Source organism: Bombina bombina, chromosome 8, assembly GCF_027579735.1.
Source record: "Bombina bombina isolate aBomBom1 chromosome 8, aBomBom1.pri, whole genome shotgun sequence".
NCBI classification, from domain to species: domain Eukaryota; kingdom Metazoa; phylum Chordata; class Amphibia; order Anura; family Bombinatoridae; genus Bombina; species Bombina bombina.
In genome coordinates, this window is record NC_069506.1 from 179,979,080 (window position 1) to 179,992,190 (window position 13,111).

Sequence of the window (13,111 nt, forward strand, 5' to 3'; positions counted from 1 at the left end):
AGTCATGCAGGGCTCAGTGTGATTGTTATCTTGAAGAATGACAGAAACGTAAACATCTCATACCTTCTGGGAGGGGTCCTGCTGCACATCTGGACTTGCCCTCTCTTCCTGACCCCCTGGAGGGTGCATATAAAGGGGGGTTGCTTAAAATCCTGCCAGCCTTACGTTAACCAATCCCCTTAGGAGAGGGCAGGGTATTAAATTAATCTAGATAAGAATGGCTGAAAACAGAATCTGGAATACAACAATTGTTACAATATACTGTAATTCCCCCAACTGACAGAGCCAAGCAAATGGACAACATTCTTACTAAACTGTTGCCATTCAAAGCTCCAGACGTGCACACTCCTGAGATTATGTCCTTGCTTTTAAAACAAAAGATACAAAGAGAACAAAGAAAATGTGATAATAGAAGTAAATTAGAAAATTGTGTAAAAAGGGACGTGAAACCCAAAATATTTCTATTTCATGATTAAGATAGATCATACAATTTTAAACAACTTTCCAATTTACTTATTTTATCCAATTTGCTTCATTATATTGGTATCCTTTGTTGAAGGAGCAGCAATGCACTACTGGGAGTTAGATGAAAGCCAATGACAAGAGGCATATATGTGCATCCACCAATCAGCAGCTTCTGTGCCTACATTGTATCCTTTTTTGAAAAAAATGCCTAAGAGAATAAAACAGATTAGATAATAGAAATACATTTGAAAGTTGTTTAAAATTACATGTGCTACCTAAATCATGAAAGACTAAAAAAAAACTTGAGTGTCATGTCCCTTTAACCAGTATTTACCTTGTTATAATGCATGTCTCTTTAACCTTGTTATAATGCATGTCTCTTTAACCAGTATTTAACCTTGTTATAATGCATGTCTCTTTAACCTTGTTATAATGCATGTCTCTTTAACCAGTATTTAACCTTGTTATAATGCATGTCTCTTTAACCAGTATTTAACCTTGTTATATAATGCATGTCCCTTTAACCATTATTTAACCTTGTTATATAATGCATGTCCCTTTAGCCAGTATTTAACCTTGTTATATAATGCATGTCCCTTTAACCAGTATTTAACCTTGTTATATAATGCATGTCCCTTTAACCAATATTTAACCTTGTTATATAATGCATGTCCCTTTAACTAGTATTTAACCTCGTTATATAATGCATGTCCCTTTAACCAGTATTTAACCTTGTTATAATGCATGTCCCTTTAACCAGTATTTAACATTGTTATAATGCATGTCCCTTTAACCAGTATTTAACATTGTTATAATGCATGTCCCTTTAACCAGTATTTAACCTTGTTATAATGCATGTCCCTTTAACCAGTATTTAAAAGGATTGTAAACTTGAGCGTTCTCGCTCAAGTCATAGGATAGAATTTAAAAAAATAAGTAAGACTTTCATTCATCAAATTGGTAATATATCCTGATCTTCTGAGATTTTTACCTTTTAATGCTATAACGATAAGCGCTGTTCCTCCGCCCGCCATAGTTCTTAATTTTTATCCCAGTATCCTTTATCACAGGATTCATCAATTTATTGGTCACTAAGAATTTTTTGTTATTATCAACTTGGATCACCTACGTATGGATTGTTTAACTCACTTCGCCCACCTTATTCATTGGACTCACATTAGACTTTCCATACATACACATATATATTTGAGTATTGTGTATCTCACTTGCTTACTGTATATTTTAATATTGTGCATTTATTATTTTAATATTTTATTATTGTGCATTTATTGTCAACATGGATCCATGACTTTTTTGTATGCAATCATTTTTTATGTAATCAATTTATGCTGATTTTATCTATTAAATACTCTATTTTTAACTCAGTAGCAGTCTCAATACCTTACCCTCCGTAGGATTGGTGCCTAGGTTTTACCCACCTTTCTGTTAATACATCTGTCCTCCTGATACCCATTGAGGATTCTCTTTTGGGACATATTTACTGAGGACCACATGTATAACATTATTACAAACATTGTGCTTGAGACATGTGCACGCTTCTAAGCCTACCTAAGTATACCCTCATGGAAAGTTTCACATAGGACACCAAGAATAATAAGTAAATTTGATTATTTTTTTTTATAATTACAGTCTATATGAAACTTTCATATCCTTTTAAGCAAAGATTGACCAACATACTGAAATTTGTGAGCAGTGGCTGCCAACACTCTAACTTTAAACAGTGAGAGCATCCACCAACCCAAAGATTTAGAGAATCCCACATTAGCTAGAATCTTGCTCATCCACAGTGCATCTGATACGGATCGCACATAACATCTTACTCAAGCATTACAGAATGCTCTTGGTGAAATCCAACTTAACTGTCTAAAAATGCCTGCACTGAACATAAATCTGTCTCAAACACCACAATGAACACATGCAGACAAATCTGAAAAATAACGCTCATTATGTCCCCAACATAGATTTTCCCACATATATAACTAACTGTGCTTGTGTGTTTCTGTTGTCAGAGGACTAGATTCACAGTCAGTATATAGTACAGCCATAATTTATTTTAGAACTGTTCTGCAATATGGCATTGCACTGTTGGTGTATGTGGTGTTTGAAAGGCAGATGAAGTAAAATATGAAAAAAAGTATGAAGGTATACATGACTGACAAATTATGGGGGGCGGAGAAAGTTTCTCAGAATGTTTTACCTGGTTCTTCAATTGAAATGACTCTACAAAACAGATATTTAACAACCCTTACATAAAAAACAGATATAAAGACTTACACTATGTATACAGGGGGAACAACAAAATAAAAACACCCAGTGAAGAGAAGCCAAGTAGCTTTAGAGAATGAAAAGGGAACAAATAAAGTATTGTCCCCTGAGCCTTGGTTTGAAAAACCTTGATTTATGCCAGTTCTTGTCTACTACAAACCTTTGGTTGACTCTCCTTCCCTAGTAAAGATGAAAAAAAACATCAGCGCCTGATAAATTAGGTATAATTCTGTAGGTTACCACTTCAGAATATTGGCTTATTTATGAAGAAATTAAATTAATTATATTAGCTATTGGCTAACATGTGGACTAATGACAGTGAGGAACATCAGTGCTCGTGACCTTTGGCGTCTCCTTGCATTTCACACACAAACTAAATTATGTACATAATAGAATGCAAATTAGGTGAGTTTTCAGCAAGTGCTAGGGCATTCCTATCCCTAAAAAATAGCACCAGCCTTGAACGTAGCATCAATGAATGTATATATATATATATATATATATATATATATATATATATATATATATATATATATACACACACACACACACACACACACACGCATACATATACATGCATACACACACCTACATACACTAAATTGAAAAAACAAGAACACAAATATAATAAAACTTAAGTATATCACATGCACAAGAAAACGTTCAATATTTCTGCCGTATTGATTTCTTCAACCACCCCACCCCAAAGTGTTCTGATCTCACAACTTGTATGTCAAGTTATAAAACTTAACCCCCACAGGCGTTGTGGAAACCCTCTGGCAAATCTCCATTTACTTCTTCAACTTTTGACTGACTATCTTGCTAGGAATTCCTGATTTTCATGCTTCCTCCTTATGCACTTACATTAACAGACTATGAGTTTTTTTATGTTTATTTTTTTCCCTATGCATTTCAATCCGTCTGCTGTAACCTCTTACTAACTGAAATGACTTAGTCCAAATGTTTACGTTCAGGAAACAACAATATTTATAATTTTTATTATTTCAAAGATGTTATCATTGACATTTATTTCAGAGATCATGAACAGTAAAATATGCACACAATGTACTATACACATCTACCTATACATATTCCTTAGCTTTATATTGTTTGGCTAAAAAATATATATATATATATATCTATTTCTATTCGGAATATAAATGTGAATAAACTCTTGGGCAGTAACTATATATATATATATATATATATATATATATATATATATATATATATTCCCAAGGAAAAGACAATCACTGGTCTTTTATATAAAACTTAGCATTTATTAGGCATAGTTAAAGGGACACTGTACCCAAAAAAAATTTATTTCATGATTCAGATAGAGCATGAAATTTTAAGCAACTTTCTAATTTACTCCTATTATCAAATTTTCTTTGTATCTTTATTTGAAATGCAAGAATGTAAGTTTAGATGCCGGCCCATTTTTAGTTAACAACCTGGGTTGTCCTTGCTGATTGGTGGATAAATTCATCCACCAATTAAAAAAAAAATGCTACCCAGAGTTCTGAACAAAAAAAAAAAAAACTTAGATGCCTTCTTTCTCAAATAAAGATAGCAAGAGAACAAAGAAAAATTGATAATAGGAGTAAATTAGAAAGTTGCATGCTTTAACTGAATCACAAAAGAAAAAAAATTGGGTTCAGTGTCCCTTTAAAAAGTGCATAACGTTTCAGTGCCATTACAGCAACTTTGTCAAATGTATCAAATAGTTCACAAAAATAGAACCTAAATATATATCATTGTTAATTTGGATGACAATATATAAAACTTTACATAAACAAAAACACAAGATTGAGGTAACGTTTCTCTTTTGCTTAAAAAAGAAATATGGATTATGTTGTTTTTAAACAGACTGCCAATCTCCCTGCCAGAAAAAGGTGTTATGTTAATACAGAAATCACAACCGTGCCAACTTCACTACAGAAACCCCAGGTTAAATAGCCAGAGCCTGCAAAACACATCCTGCAGCAATCCCGGTTGTTTCCCAGTGCCTAAGGCTGTAAAAAAAATAATAATCTGCAATGCAATGTTAAAAAACAAACGGAAAAAAAAAAAAAAAAAAGTATGATTTATAAAATTCAATAGTTATCTGTAAATAAGTATCTTTCTCAAATGATAGAATTTTCTGCAGTTGGCCAGTAACACAGCTTGCATGTTCTGAAAGAGTTAAAACAGATAATCCTCTCTTTGTATTTGACAGGTTTAAGCAACACAGGGTATTTATGTAATGGGGTTACCTCTTTCAAAGAATACTCTTTTATTCCCTTTAACAGAGGTGTTGGGCCATTCTATGCAGATGGTGCAAACAAATACTGAGTTTGCTGTGTAGTTATACACTCATTAAACAAACACTGTGCACACACAACAAACCCACAATGGGACTGATCGTCACAGTCCCTAGAAATTAGTTTAAAGCCTATATTTTTATAAGATGACCTACATGCCATAAAAATCATTGTCATATTAAAATTCTCTCTGAGGATGTTTCTTGAATTCAAGACCCACAACATCATGAGAAAATAAAATACTTGAATCTTCTTAAACCTGTCAGACAAGCCTGATGTTGATTGTACAGAAGTTGATGTTGATTGTACATGAGTTAAAAGGGACAGTATACTGTTAAATAGTTTTTCCCTTAATGTGTTTCCAATTACTTTTTTTTTTACCATCTCCATAGTATAAAAATGTATGGGAATTTGCTTTTTAAGGTTTGAGTATATGAATAAGCTGATTTTGTGTTTTGAAGCCACAGTCTAATAAAATGGGTTGAGCTTGTAGGTATAGTCAGATCTCATTACTTTATCAAATTGTGTACATATACATGCATCTTTATCCTATATGTGTCTGTAAACCAAAGACAAAAACTTGGAGAGAACAATGGAAAATTAACATTCTATTACCTTATCTCTTCTATACCCCACTGCTAGTGTAATTTCTTTTGCTGGCTGTGTTTACACAGCTTATCTATAGTTTGGACCAAAGGGCAGAAAACTTTCAGACTAGGCAAGGATACCACAAGCTAAATCAACTATTTAAAAATGCCAATAAGGGTTAAATGGACAGTGAACACCAGAATTTTTGTGGTTTTAAAAGATAGATAATCCCTTAATTACCAATTCCCCAGTTTTGCATAACCAACACAGTTATATTAATCTACTTTTTACCTCTGTGATTACCTTGCATCTAAACCTCTGCAGACTTCCCCCTTATTTCAGTTCTTTTGGCAGACTTGCATTTTAGCCAATCAGTGCTCACTCCTCTATAAATTCACGTGCATGAGCTCAATGTTATCTATATCAAACACATGAACTAATGCTCTCTAGTGGTGAAAAGCGGTCAAAATATATTTAGATTAGGGAGACAGCCTTCAAGGTCTAAGAAATTAGCAAATGAACCTCATAGGTTTAGCTTTCAACTAAGAATACCAAGAGAACAAAGCAAAATTGATGATAAAAGTAAATTGGAAAGTTGTTTAAAATTACATGCCCGATTTGAATCATGAAATTATTTTTTGGACTTGACTGTCTCTTTAAGTTAATACTTGTAAAAAAATTAATACAGTCCAGCAGGTAAAGTGGATAATTGGGAACAAATCAAAGTGGAGAACATTTGAGTAAACTGTAAAAAACAAACAAAAAAAAAACACACTACTATAATTCAATATAAAGTTGCATAACAATATTTGACAATAAAAATGTATTTACTTTTTTTTTAAATCATTATTAATAAATAATACAGAATGTTTTAGAATTGTTGTGTTTAGTTATGCCTATTGTTTGGAAGTGTGTTTTGTTATGTATGGCTTTCAGTTCAATTAGCACCTTGAGACCCTCACGGGTGATTAGTTTGTGCTCTAAAAGTACCCGATAGATAGATAGAACCACAGAATATGCGATAATTGTTTAATGCACACAAGTGAGAAAGCATATACAGGTAACCAGCATGCACAGGCTCCTGACACCTGTGTATGCCCCACCTGCACTGACATGTTACATAATATCACCTGAGCTAGGAGCAGATGCAAGCGACACATTATGTACTTGCAACAACAGAAAAAGGTTAGTTTGTACCAAGAATTTCCTAGAAATTAGTTTACAATTAAAGTGTCAAGCAATAATAATATATTTTAGGACTATAGCTTATAATGCTTTATTAATTAGCCTATATAGCAAGCCTAAATATGCAGGATTATCGGAAACAGCAAGATTGCATGTGTAATGCATGTGAGGATATTAGTATTTAAAAAACGATGCATAAAATCACACTGGTATATCAATCATACAGGGGGTCACTTATTTTATTAAAGGGACATAAAGAGGCAATAATAAACTGAGACCACTTTATTATTGCACTACTGCTTGAACCAATATATGTATTGACCCCACAAGGGGTTAAAAAAAAATCAGCTCCAGAATAGCAATGCCCTAATACTTCTGAGCTGAACACAGCCACTGAGCAAATTAGGGTCAGCATGTTTGTAGCAACAATCAAGGGTATTTCAAGCAATGGTGGAATAATGAAATACCCTAGCACATCTGAATCCATATAACCTTTAAGCTATATACTGTAATGGAATGTAAAATTAAAAGGGACACTGAGCACTAAATCACATTGAAACTTGGGATACACTGCAGGTATCAGAAGGCAAGTTAATGCACATGTGTAAACAGGTCAGCATTAGAAATTAGTGAAAGATAGATTTCAACATGGTGGCACCCATGACTAGAGGGGAGAAGGCGTAAAACCTCAATATTATGCTTATAAAATACCTTAAAGTGAAAGTAACTATTACTATTAAACCAAATAAAGGGCACTTTCATTCATGAAGTATAAGATACTTAAAAAGCTCCTTTATTTGATTCAATCGATCGCTGCTCTTAGCTCCTACAGCAGCCCATGGCTAAAAAAATTTTTGGCTAAGAGGTGACGTTTTCACCTCTTAGTCAATAGCCGTGCGGTAAATCCGGCTTGGCGCCCATGGGATTTACCGCACGGTTATTGATTAAGGAGGTTAAAATGTCACCTCTTAGCCAAAAAAATTTTTTGCCGTGGGCTGCTGTAAGAGCAGCGATCGATTGAATCAAATAAAGGAGCTTTCTACATAAAATATCTTATACGTCATGAATGAAAGTGCCCTTTATTTGTTTCAATAGTAAATCCTAGCGTTTGTAAAATGCTAGGATTTACTTTAAGTGTTTAATGTCCCTTTAATCCTGATATGTCACATAAAGTTTAACGTATATATTACTGAATTATCTTGCAGTATTAATTTCTGGGAGTAACCCCTCTCCCCAATCAAATCAGTACATAGACAAAAATCTTACCTATTCTGGAGTTTCTGATTTTTACTCACACAGCCTGTGACCCTTTCGTGCCACCAAATAGGGGCCATTTTATTTTTGAAAACAATTATTTTTGCAGTTTGCTCTTTTTCCTGCCAACTAAATAAATAGAGCTAAGTTTTTAACAAAATAAACCTTAACCATACTATACACAGAGCTTCTAAAACAAATATTCTCTCTTGGGCTGTTAGCAAAAATAATAGGAAAGCAGAAAAATTATTTTGAATAAATGCAAAGAGATTTTTTTATTATGGGCTAATTCTCAAAAACCAGCAGCGTGGAGAGAAATCATCAGTTTATTTTACTCAGCATTATACTGTAAAGTAAGTGTATCTCCATCACATAAAGCACACTAATGAACTCCCCTTAATAAGACACACAGTTAAAGGGACCTTCTAATAATAACAAGGTATCTTATAGAATCCCGCCAGACCAGAGAGTTTTAGAGAATTGGACCCTACAAGTGAACTGTTATTTCAGTAGTGGCATTTGACATGATAAAGAACACAGAAGAATATGTACAGTTTTGCCCACAACCACTCCAGTACACATACTGGAGTATGCCATGCATGAGCCCTTGAAAAAGCCAGAAGAAAAGGCCACCATGAGTGATAAATTCTTGTTGTTATCTACAAAATATTTATATATGCTTACATATTAGAATAGCAATTCTGGGTCCTATTTAATGGGCATTTTCAAAATCAGAGTACACAAGTCTTTATACATAGATCTCTCAATCTGTGTAGCCCCATAGCTGGTTATAATTTTGATGGCCTCACTGTTCAGACTAAGTTTCTTGAGGTATGTTTCTTCATTTATCACAAGGCTTGATAAATTCCAGGAGACACAAATTTACTTCTGGTTTCCAACTTTTTAGAATGATTCTACTTCTAAATCCCTTACAATAAAGTTTTTAACTTGATGGTAAGCAGATGCTAATTTGTATATCTCTATATACATTGCTCTCACTCATATTACTGTTTATAATAGAACTATATTATGTATTTATATGCAATGCATTTCTATATCATCATCATCATAATCTTCTAAGTTATAGACCACAGAGTCAGAGTTGTGCAACTGGTAGCCCATGAGCCACTTACAGACCAGCAAGTTATTTTTGGAGGTTACTAGCCAAATTTCTCTTTTGTGTATATTTATTTTAAATTTAATCTGGGGCGTTGTAAAACAAAGTACTGAGTTGGTATGTGCAGGCCAGATATGTTGTAGTGTGCTGGGGAATAGTGAATGGGTATGACTATGCTGTACTAACATACTGACTTGTTTAAGAATTTATTTTTAGGAATGTGGCAGTGCTTAAGAGTTCATATATTTCATTAATACAAAAAAAAAAAAAAATCAAATAAGGAACATAGGTTGCCACAATACTACAAGATCTTGGTACAAATATATTAATACACCAGGTAAATAAAATAGCTGTTATGATTGACTAAACTACACCAGCTGGTCACATGCCATGGCCAAAATTAGATACTTAGATCTCCTTAAATAGATGGGATATCATTTCTGTTTTAAAAGATTGAGTAATAAGTTAGATAACAACTATAAACCTGGTATTTAGGAATCTGGGTATTATATTCTGCAGTGTGTAAAATCAAAACATAAAAGATTACTGTATTAATCACTGATAAATATAAAATATGCAGAACTTGTGACAAAATAACTGTACGAACCTTTTCATTTTTCTCAAATTAAAAATATTAAAATGAAATCTTTATAAACAATATGGAATAAAATAACAAATAACAGTGCTTACATTTAACCCTTTCAATACCATTGAGAGAGGAGTGATAAATAATACATTTCAGATGTCTTAAAGTTGTAACAGTAAAAATAAAATAAAAAAAGGTTGTATTCTAGAAATATTTTGGCGCACACACACATATATACATATATATATTATACACACACATCTGAATTATCTTAAGTATTTATTTTATTGATACACTTTCACAACATTTTTTGTAACACACTGACAATCTACAACTTTGTGGATTGTAATTAATAATAAAATCAAGTGAACTTTATTTGGATTCCTCTTCACTTTGCAGATTATAGAAATAGCCCCAAAAGTAGTCTCACTTTGCAGCTGCTATTCACAGGCCCAGATGCAGTGATTTAAAAAAAAACCCACACACACAACACTGAAGGAGTTAAATCACCACAGATTTGTTTGCTGCCAACAATACACAATGTAAGAGAGAGGGGGAAAGGTGCTTCCTGCTTTATTTGCACATTGGTACTACAAAATAAATAAAAGGGAGAGAGAGGGAGGAAAGCCAGCATGGCAGTGCTGAACAGCACAAAGCAGCTGAACAAAGACTGCAAACTTTGAAAGGCAGCTCTGTTCCCTCCTTATCTGTCCCTCTCCCTCCTTTTTTTTCTCCTCCCTCCCCCCTTCCTCCAACCTTTCCATGTCGGCTCCCATTTCCTACAAGCTGCTCAGCAACAGTTGGGTAATATTGAGCCAACAACATGGCAACTTCACAACCCTCACCTAACGATTTCAAGAGCAAGAAATAACCCAATTAAAGCAACACTTTTGTCGTGAGCTTCAGTACTAGCGCCCAAGTGAATAAACTACCTCCCTCAGTGTGTTCCTTTTGTTTAAACCGACACCCAATAAGACAAAAGCTTTTGTAGAACTTCACCCACAAGAAGTGCCTTATTGCTCCAATATCAAAGCACCCTAGAACTAATTAAAAAGCAGCAACTTTTATGATTTGTCAGATTCAAAAGCCTCCTATCCCTAAACCACACTAAAGTTATGTTTTAACTTTTTTCAATATTATATATTTCATTATATATAGATATATAAATATAAAAAAACGGTGTAAATGTTGAGAGATTCAGTGGAGGTTTGATGCGTGAGGGGGTTTTCTTGGCACCAGACTATTCCCCGCTCAGCAGATTTGTGCTTAGCTCAGCAAAAAGCAGGAAAAACAAAGGATCACACCAGAAATGTGAGAGACAGAAAAAAAAAATCGACCCAGAAAATCTCCAATATGTTTCAAGCAAATTACATTTTTATGATTAATATCTGGATCATTAAATAAATATACAACTACATGTTAGGGAGTTTTACTTACAGGGAAGGTCACTCTCCGTAAAGGGAAAATGCTGGTCACAAACACAGTGGGTCCTTCTTTCAATCTTGCTCCAAAATCTTTCCCAGTTTTTCTGTCTTTCCCAAACCACGATCACCAGGCTGGTTCCAATCTTTAGGAAAGACAACACATCATGTAATTTCTGATACATTGTCCGCTTGAGAATTTACAGTAAAGGGGATAAAACGGCTCAAAGCTGGTAAAAAATAATAATAAAAAGAAAATAAAAAAAAGAATGTGCTTGTATGTGCTAATGAAAAGGACTGAACAGAAAAGTTATGTTTCCTCCTCTCCTACAGGATCCAGGCTGAACTTGTTGCAAAGTAATCAGGAAGAGAGAAAGGAACCCAAAAAATGCCAAACATGCCAGAAACGACAAGGATTTGAAGCTTCCAGATCCTGTGATAGAGCGAGTGAGAGAGAGAAAAAGAAACAAACCACAATATTTTCTGCTTACCTGGAACAGTTGAAATGTCTGGGACTTTTTTTTTTTTTTTTTAAAGAAATGTTATCTTTGTAGCAATTGGTTTAATGTATCTGGGGACCAGGAGTAGGCACTGAATGGGGGGAAAGAGGAGGCAGATCTGGTCAGCACTTTGTTGGGAAAGACTTGTATTTTTTTTTTTTTTTCTTTTGGGCAGCCCGGAGTAGGATTGTCTCTGCCCCCCTCCTCTTGTCTGATGAAGGTCAGGTGAGGATGAGGAGGCTCAGCTGGCACTGCCACTGATAGTATAGTCGCTGTTGTTGTTGGTGCTGGTTGGGAAGCAGGCTTGGTATTTTGGAAAGGTGACAGCTTTTCAGAGGAATCTCTGGAATGAAAGAGAGGAATGAAATTAGCTCAATGAGTCAGTTGCAGTTCAGGGGCAGGGTTTCAGGGAGGGGCGTGACTTTAGCAGGTCTCCTCCCCCTTAACACCCAACATAAGCTGCAGTGCCACTTAGCAAAACGTAGCTAAGTTGCAGCAACACTGAAATAACTCATCCGTGTAACACGCCCCTACTGCTGGCTGCTCTAATTGCTCATCAAAATACAATTAACATTTGTTGTGCTGGAGTCTTTTCATCAAATTCCTTTTTGCCTTTTTTTTTCCCCTAACAAGATACAACACACGTGTGACATGTTTGTGAATGTAAGTATTGTTAGACAAGATCAATGATCATGAGTTTTGAGACATAACCTAAACAATCACACAACCCGCATTGGTTGTAATATTTAATCACTTTATTATTTTTCCTTACCATACACAACTGTTGCTATATCACACGTGATATATACACACTACTCAAAAGCATGCTCCAATTATAACAGAGTAGATATACAGAAGAAGGAAGATTACAGGAGAAATGAATCTTTAGTGTATTAGGAAGGTGTAAAATAACATAAATCTGGGCACATGAATTTAACCACATTCTTTTTGAATCTTACTTTACACTTATTTCTTAGCTCTCAGAAAAACCTATTTGTTCTGTTTAAAAGAGAACTGTTACAACTATGTTCTGTGGGCCACATACAGCTCTACAAGGTTTTTAGTGTGTCCCCCAGCACCAGGGAGATGAATACAGACAGTAATTTGTTATAAAAAAAGATGTCACCCTTCTCATTAAGGTTCTTATGTGTATTTCTAGTCCAATATAATGTAGCCCCTGAGCAATTCACCATTAATGACTAGTAGCTCCTCCATGCACAAAACAAAGTTTGGCTTTGATTTAAAAGCTTTATGCTCACTGCTGCCTCTGATGCTTGCCCTATCCTCCAAACCAAGCTCATGTGATTCTGTGAATTACTTCAGTACCAGTTCTAGATTGGTTGCAGACCTGGTTCAGAGGTCACAGTGAATTCTGTGCTTTTACATAACTTTATAAGAGGTAATTA

At 34.5% G+C, this 13,111-nt stretch overlaps 1 protein-coding gene and 1 long non-coding RNA gene across 4 annotated transcripts in view; one reads left to right on the forward strand and one right to left on the reverse strand.

The window, feature by feature from the left end:
• LOC128638656 (transcriptional enhancer factor TEF-1) overlaps positions 1-12,074 on the reverse strand; it is a 130,109-nt gene extending 118,035 nt beyond the window's left edge. The window contains exons 1-2 of one of the 3 annotated variants that reach the window (XM_053690761.1): positions 11,697-12,074; positions 11,222-11,351 (exon numbers count right to left, since the gene is read on the reverse strand). The gene's annotated coding sequence lies outside the window, so the exon portion shown is untranslated. The remainder of the gene's footprint in view (positions 1-11,221; positions 11,352-11,696) is intronic. The other 2 variants (XM_053690760.1, XM_053690759.1) reach the window with 2 other exon arrangements.
• Positions 11,297-12,072, forward strand: LOC128638657 (uncharacterized). Its single transcript, XR_008399112.1, has 2 exons — positions 11,297-11,438; positions 11,539-12,072. It is a non-coding gene; the product is annotated as an uncharacterized LOC128638657 (long non-coding RNA).
• Positions 12,075-13,111: the final 1,037 nt, after the last annotated feature.